We start from the raw sequence: 9,002 nt of genomic DNA on the forward strand, positions 1-9,002 counted from the left end.
AGTCAACAAAACCAAAAGAGAACCAAGAGAATGGGAGAAGATATTTGCAAATGCCTTATCAGATAAAGGGCTAGTATCCAAAATCTATAAAGAACTTACCAAACTCATCACCCAAAGAACAAATAATCCAGTCAAGAAATGTGCAGAAGACATGAACAGACATTTCTCCAAAGAAGAATCCAAATGGCCAGCAGACACACAAAAAAGTGCTCAACATCGCTCGGCATCAGGGAAATCCAAACCAAAACCTCCATGAGATACCACCTCACAGCAGTCAGAATGACTAAAATTAATAAGTCAGGAAACAATAGATGTTGGCCAGGATGCAGAGAAAGGGGAACCCTCCTACACTGTTGGTGGGAATGCAAGCTGGTGCAGCCACTCTGGAAAACAGTATGGAGGTTCCTCAAAAAGTTGAAAATAGAGCTACCCTATGTATGACCCAGAAATTGCACTACTAGGGATTTACCCCAAAGATATAAATGGAGTGATCCGAAGGGGCACCTGCACCTCAGTGTTTATAGCAGCAATGTCCACAATAGCCAAACTATGGAAAGAGCCCAGATGTCCATCAACAGATGAATGGATAAAGAAAGTGTGGAATAAATACACAATGGAATATTACTCAGTCATCAAAAAACGTGAAATTTTGCCATTTGCAACACCATGGATGGAACTAGAAGGTATTATGCTAAGAGAAATAAGTCAATCAGAGAAAGACAATTATCATATGACCTCACTCATATGTGGAATTTAAAAAACAAAACAGAGGAGCATAGAGGAAGGGAGGGAAAAATAAAACAAGATGAAATCAGAGAGGGAGACAAACCTCTCTGATTTCCCTGAGGGAGACAAATCAGAGACTCTTAATTATAGGAAACAAACTGAGGGTTGCTGGAGGGGAGGTGGGAGGGAATGGCGTAACTGGGTGATGAGCATTGAGGAGGGCACATGGTATAATGAACCCTGGGTATTACATAAGACTGATGAATCACTGAACTCTGGCTTTGAAAGTAGTAATACACTGTTATTTAATTGAATTTAAATAAAAATAAAAAGCATAAAGGAACCAGAACTTGAAGATTTGGAAAATTCTTGGCCTATGTTGCAAAAAATGAGAAAGGTCTCTAGAGGGAACACCAAGAGATCAGGCGTGTGTTTTGTGGACCTCATCGTCCATCTCTGCAGATGCTCCTCTACAAGCATGGACTGAGACGGGGCAGAGACTGCAAAAAATTAAGGGAGGCTTTTGGACTTCTGGGATTTTCCAAGCAAGAAACAGGACAATAGAGTTATTTGGCTGTGAATATGTGTTCTTCTTCTTCAAGAAAAGGGAACTACCCCTGAAACTAATAATACACTATATGTTAACTAAGTTGAATTTAAATAAAAAATTTTAAAAAGAAAAGAAAAAAGAAAAAAAAAAGGAAGGATGTCCCTGCAGGGACCAGCTCCTCTGTGGTTCCAGACGGCAGGGCCACTTCCTGGCTCCAGGAGGCTACTGCCAACCCAGTGGGCCTGGAGGACAGCATCCATCCAAAGAAGATGATTCTCAAGTATCAAAATCTAATGGGAGTTTCTCAGAACTATAAAGTAAGTAGGGTTGATGGAGCTCAGAGAGTAATCATTTTATTTCCCAGAGAACTCTGAAGCCTACCTGGGGTTTGCATGATTAATCCTTGCATGATTGAGAACACATATCAGGTGCACAAGTAGGTTCCTAGACCTTCTCATGAGTGTTCCAACTATACTACTCTGCTTCATCCCACATTATCTGGATTACAATGGTCCTGCTATAGAGTCTTGAGGCTTTCAAAGGCTATTCTGAAATCTATTTATGAAGGTTCATTGTTTATTCAAGAATATTATATAGTCGGGCCCCTGGGTGCCTCAGTTGGTGAAGCATCCGACTCAATTTTAGCTCAGGTCATGATCTCAAGGTTGTGGGATCGAGCCCTGCGAGGGGATCCGCTCTGCGATCAGCAGGGAGTCTGTCCCTCTCTTTCTGTTCCTCCCCCACTTGCTCTCTCTCTCTCTCTCTCAAATAAATAGATAAATAAATTTTTTTTAAAAAGTATTATATTCTCATGAGCAAAATCTTTCTGGAAGAATGATGGCCCTAAAATCTAGATGGTTTTGTCCACCAAGAAAAGTCTCAGAACCAGGAAGAGACACAGGATGCACCTCAGACATTCTTGGTACTATATATGAAATATATTTGCCTCAATAAAGCAAGAAGACAATGTTGAGTACAAGTTGATACACTACTGTGTAAACACTAACATGATAGAGTATCTTTAAGCTTTTAAAAATATTAAAGTATCTTTAATCTTAGTGCTCCAAAAATACTTTATTTTTACTGATATAAAAGCAGGTCATTTTTTCCTCCTCTACTCTTTTTTTATTGAAGTGTGGTTGACACACAGTATTACATTAATTTCAGGTGTGTAACATAGTGAGTCCACAAGTCTACATGTTATGCTGTGCTCACCACAAGTGTAGCTACCACCTGTCACCATTCAATATTTATTACAATATCACTGACTGTACTCCCTACGCTGTACCTTGCATCCTCTCTAGGTCCATCTATATTGTCACAAATGGCAAAAATCTCATTCTTTTTTATGACTGAGTAGTATTCGTGTGTGTGTATATGTGTGTGTGTGTGTGTGTGTGTGTGTATTTATCTTCTTTATTCTTTCATCTATGATGGACACTTAGGTTTCTTCTGTATCTTGGCTATTATAAATAATGTTGCACTAAACATAGTGGTGTATGTATCTTTTTGAATTAGTGTTTTTTGTTTGTATGTTTTCTTTGGGCAAATATCCAGTAGTCAAATTAATGAATCATATGGTATTTCTATTAATTTTTTGAGGAACCTCCATACTCTTTTCCATAGTGGTTATACCAATTTACATCTGCACTAGCAGTGTAGGAGAGTTCCTTTTTCTCTACATCCTCGCCAACACTTAACATTTCTTGTCTTCTGATTCTAGCCATTTTGATGGGTGTGAGGTGATATCTCATTGTGGTTTTGATTTGCGTTTCCCTGATGATGAGTGATGTCGGGCATCTTCTCATGTGTCTATTGGCTATCTGTATGTCTTCTTTAGAAAAATGTCTTTTCAGGTCCAAGAGCAGGTCATTTGAAATTTTGCCTAAAACCTCATCAAGTTGTCAAATTTCTATTTCTCAGGAGAAAAGCTATTACTAAGGAAGAGCGCTTATTTTCTTCTTTAAGTACCTGATTAAATGGAGTATTTCCTCAAAAATATTTTGTATCAAGTAACAAACATAAGCATTAAATTTATAGTATTTAAACTCATTCATAAAACGCACTCTCTAAAATGTGGAAAAAGGCATCTTTCAGCACCTTTCATTTTCCTGGAAAGTAGCGATGATATGGAGATGCATATTCCCTACAGTGCAAAGACTGCTATTTAAGGGAATCCTCTATGAAATGTATCGGAGAGGTTGCTCCTAAGAAAATTCATAGTTTATCTTTGTGTAAATCCATATTATCTAATTTGCTTAACTTCTGAATATGAAGTAATCAAGAAATGGAAGCCAGCTGTCTTTCAAGTCAGGTGGGACGGCCCTAAGGACACAGACCATAACCTAAGTGGAATATTCACAACACTTCCTAGAAAGATTCCTATCCTGATAAATACATTTATATTTTTGTCTTTTGCAGTGCAGGAACTATAACAATAATGTAGTGGGCACTGGGAGTGCCTCCTAAGCAACAAGCTCTCTCTCTCTCTCTCTTTTCCTTCAGTAATGACTTCCTTCTTGAAAACGAAAGCCTCTTTTTTGGTTCTCCCTCTTCACAGCTTATCATTCACTTTGCTACACTTTCTAAAACACTTTCTAGGGGCGCCTGGGTGGCTCAGTCGGTTAAGCGTCTGCCTTCGGCTCAGGTCATGATCCCAGGGTCCTGGGATGGAGTCCTGCAATTGGGCTCCTTGCTTCTCCCTCTGCCCCTCCCCTTGCTTGTGTGCTCTCTCTCTGATAAATAAATAAATAATAAATAAAACGCTTTCTAGCATTTAAGCCTACAGTGACTTCCTACTGACAAGAGAGATCTTGAAAGGCAACAGGATGTAGCAGAAAGAGAGTAAGGGGATCTGCATTCTAGACCAGTGGCAGTGGAAGGGGAAATCAACCCGTTGAGGCCCTTGTCTCTTATTTTTAAAACAGGAGGTTGTAGTTCCAGCTATCAAATTTTGCATTTTTTTTTCCTCTGTAGCATTCAAGGCTCTTCATCAATCAGCACCATCTATCCATCTTTCTCCCTCTATGCATACCCAGTGTGAATCTTCCATCTCTGCTGGCTGCCGCATCATCCTTTACACACCTGTCAAACATTCTACTGTTATCACTTTCAGAATGAAAGCCCATCTTCCTTCCTCCTTACCAATTGATAGATTTCCTTGGTGGCCCATCTCTCCCAAATTTTCTCCAAGTTAGAGCTCGTGATAATCTCACCAATGCGTTAAAATGCTGTGGTACTGGGCGCCTGGGTGGCTCAGTTGGTTAAGTGACTGCCTTCGGCTCAGGTCATGATCCTGGAGTCCCGGGATCGAGTCCCGCATCAGGCTCCCTGCTCAGCAGTGAGTCTGCTTTTCCCTCTAACCCTCCCCCCTCTCATGCTCGCTCTCTCTCTCCCTCTCTCTCTATCTTATTCTCTCTCTCAAATAATAAATAAAATCTTTAAAAAAATAAAATAAAATGCTGTGGTACTGGTATTTATGACCTGTACAACATCTCCTAGCATTCAATTTTTATTTATTTATTTATTTATATATTTATTTTTATTTTTTGGAAACATTAAAATAATTTATTTGGCCAAATTAAAAGTAGAAAAAAATGAGAAAAAACCCTATAAGAGCAAATACATTACTGCTTTCGGTTTGGGAATAGTAAGAGAAACATGTTATCATGCATTTGTCCCATTTAATCCTCCTTTTTGTGACCTGGCTTAACTTCCAGAGCCCCCTCTTCCTTCCACTAAACCCTTTCTAGTGATGGCTGGGCTCCTCCAAAGGCTCCCTGAAATGGTTATGGGTGTCAGGAAGTCAGATACAGTCTGGAGGCAAGAAAGACCCATCTGTCCTTTGGAATTGGTAGTTTCTTTCCCACCTCACCAAAGTTGGCATGACATCAAGGGACAGGTAATTTCCCTTTAGTTTGGGTGTCTGAAGTCTCAGTGATTGTGATCTATTGGGCTGAACTGTCCTGAACTTTCTGGTTTCTTTTTTTTTTTTTTTTCATTGAGTACCCATCTCTCTCTTTTTTTTATATATATTTTATGTTACGTTATGTTATGTTATCTTACGTTACATTACGTTATGTTATATTATGTTATATTACGTTAATCACCATACATTACATCATTGGTTTTTGATGTATTGTTCCATGATTCTTTGTTTGCATATAACACCCCGTACTCCATGCAGAACGTGCCCTCTTTAATACCCATCACCAGGTTAGCCCATCCCCTCACCCTCCTCCCCTCTAGAACCCTCAGTTTGTTTTTCAGAGTCCATAGTCTCTCATGGTTCGTCTCCCCCTCCGATTTCCCCCTCTTCATTTTTCCCTTCCTACTATCTTCTTCTTCTTTTTTTAACATATAATGTATTATTTGTTTCAGAGTTACAGATCTGTGATTCAACAGTCTTACACAACTCACAGCACTCACCATAGCACATACCCTCCCCAATGTCCATCATCCAGCCACCCCTCCCTCCCACCCCCCACCACTCCAGCAACCCTCAGTTTGTTTTCTGAGATTAAGAATTCCTCATATCAGTGAGATCATATGATACATGTCTTTCTCTGATTGATTTATTTAGCTCAGCATAACCTCCAATTCCATCCATGTCATTGCAAATGGCAAGATTTCATTCCTTTTGATGGCTGCATAATATTCCATTGTGTGTGTGTGTGTGTGTGTGTGTGTGTGTGTGTGTGTGTGTGTATACCACATCTTCTTTATTCATTCATCTGTTGATGGACATCTTGGCTCTTTCCATAGTTTGGCTACTATGGACATTGCTGCTATAAACATCGGGGTGCATGTGCTGCCTCGGATCAGTACATTTGTACCTTTGGGGTAAATACCCCAGTAGTGCAATTGCTGGGTCGTAGGGTAGCTCTATTTTCAACTTTTTGAGGAACCTCCATACTCTTTTCCAGAGTGGCTGCACCAGCTTGCATTCCCACCAACAGTGTAGGAGGGTTCCCCTTTCTCCACATCCCCACCAACATCTGTCATTTCCTGACTTGTTAATTTTAGCCATTCTGACTCGTGTGAGGTGGCATCTCATTGAGGTTTCGATTTGGATTTCCCTGATGCCGAGCGATGTTGAGCACTTTTTTGTGTGTCTGCTGGCCATTTGGATGTCTTTGGAAAAATGTCTGTTTATGTCTTCTGCCCATTTCTTGATTGGATCATTTGTTCTTTGGGTGTTGAGTTTGATAAGTTCTTTATAGATTTTGGATACTAGCCCTTTATCTGACATGTCATTTGCAAATATCTTCTCCCATTCTGTTGGTTGTCTTTTGGTTTTGTGGACTGTTTCTTTGCTGTGCAAAAGCTTCTTATCTTGATGAAGTCCCAGTAGTTAATTTTTGCCCTTGCTTCCCCTGCCTTTGGTGATGTTTCTAGGAAGAAGTTGCTGTGGCTGAGGTCGAGGAGGTGGATGCCTGTGTTCTCCTTTAGGATTTTGATGGACTCCTGTCTCACATTGAGGTCTTTCAACCATTTTGAGTCTATTTATGTGTGTGGTGTAAGGAAATGGTCCAGTTTCATTCTTCTGCATGTGGCTGTCCAATTTCCCAACACCATTGGTTGAAGAGACTGTCTTTTTTCCATTGGACATTCTTTCTTGCTTTGTCGAAGATTAGTTGCCCATAGAGTTGCGGGTCCATTTATGGGCTCTCTATTCTGTTCCATTGATCTCTGTGTCTGTTGTTGTGCCAGTACCATACTGTCTTGATGATAACAGCTTTGTAATAGAGCTTGAAGTCCGGAATTGTGATGCCACCAGCTTTGCGTTTCTTTTTCAACATTCCTCTGGCTATTCGGGGTCTTTTCTGGTTCCATATAAGTTTTAGGATTATTTGTTCCATTTCTTTGAAAAAAGAACATTTTTCCATTTCTTTGTGTCTTCCTCAATGTCTTTCATGAGTATTTTGTAGTTTTCTGAGTACAGATTCTTTGCCTCTTTGGTTAGATTTATTCCTAGGTATCTTATGGTTTTGGGGGCAATTGGAAATGGGATTGACTCCTTAATTTCTCTTTCTTCTGTCTTGTTGTTGGTGTATACAAATGCCACTGATTTCTGTGCATTGATTTTATATCCTGCCACTTTACTGAATTCCTGCATGAGTTCTAGCAGTTTTGGGGTGGAATCTTTTGGGTTTTCCACATACAGTATCATATCATCTGCAAAGAGTGAGAGTTTGACTTCTTTGCTGATTCGGATGCCTTTGATTTCTTTTTGTTGTCTGATTGCTGTGGCTAGGACTTCTAGTACTATGCTGAATAGCAGCGGTGATGGTGGACATCCCTGCCATGTTCCTGACCTCAGGGAGAAAGCTCTCAGTTTTTCCCCATTGAGAATGATATTCGCTGTGGGTTTTTCATAGATGGCTCTTATGATATTGAGGTATGTACCCTCTATCCTTATACTCTGAAGAGTTTTGATCAAGAAAGGATGCTGTACTTTGTCAAATGCTTTTTCTGCATCTATTGAGAGGATCATACGGTTCTTGTTCTTTCTCTTATTAATGTATTGTATCACATTGATTGATTTGCAGATGTTGAACCAGCCTTGCAGCCCAGGAATAAATCCCACTTGGTCGTGGTGAATAATCCTTTTAATGTACTGTTGGATCCTATTGGCTAGTATTTTGGTGAGAATTTTTGCATCCATGTTCATCAAGGATATTGGTCTGTAATTCTCCTTTTTGATGGGGTCTTTGGTTTTGGGATCAAGGTAATGGTGGCCTCATAAAGTGAGTTTGGAAGTTTTCCTTCCATTTCTATTTTTTGGAGCAGTTTCAGAGGAATAGGTATTAATTCTTCTTAAAATGTTTGGTAGAATTCCCCTGGGAAGCCATCTGGCCCTGGGCTCTTGTTTGTTGGGAGATTTTTGGTTACTGCTTCCATTTCCTTAGTGGTTATAGGTCTGTTCAGGTTTTCTATTTCTTCCTGGTTCAGTTTTGGTAGTTTATACATCTCTAGGAATGCATCCATTTCTTCCAGATTATCTAATTTGTTGGCATAGAGTTGCTCATAATATGTTCTTATAATTGTATTTCTTTGGTTTTGGTTGTGATCTCTCCTCTTTCATTCATGATTTTGTTGATTTGGGTCATTTCTCTTTTCTTTTTGATAAGTCTGGCCAGGTGCTTATCGATCTTATTAATTCTTTCAAAGAACCAGCTCCTAGTTTTGTTGATCTGTTCTACTGTTCTTTTGATTTCTGTTTCATTGATTTCTGCTCTGATCTTTATTATTTCTCTTCTCCTGCTGGGTTTAGGCTTTACTTGCTGTTCTTTCTCCAGCTCCTTTAGATGTAGGATTAGGTTGTGTGTTTGAGAACTTTCTTGTTTCTTGAGAAAGGCTTGTATCGCTATATACAAGTCCTTTTAGGACTGCCTTTGCTGCATCCCAAAGATTTTGAACAGTTGTGTTTTCATTTTCATTGGTTTCCATGAATTTTTTAAATTCTTTAATTTTCTGATTGACCCATTCATTCTTTAGTAGGATGGTCTTTAGCTTCCGTGCATTTGAGTTCTTTCCGAGTTTCCTTTTGTGATTGAATTCTACTTTCAAAGCATTGTGTCCAAAAATATGCAGGGAATGATCCATACCTTTGGTACCGGTGGAGACCTGATTTGTGACCTAGGATGTGATCTATTCTGGAGAATGTTTCATGGGCACTAGAGAAGAATGTGTATTCTGTTGCTTTGGGATGTAATGTTCTGAA

The sequence above is a fragment of the Callorhinus ursinus genome, unplaced genomic scaffold (genome assembly GCF_003265705.2).
Source record: "Callorhinus ursinus isolate GAN/ISIS: 27379988/994484 unplaced genomic scaffold, GSC_fseal_2.0 scaffold12, whole genome shotgun sequence".
Classification (NCBI taxonomy): Eukaryota; Metazoa; Chordata; class Mammalia; order Carnivora; family Otariidae; genus Callorhinus; species Callorhinus ursinus.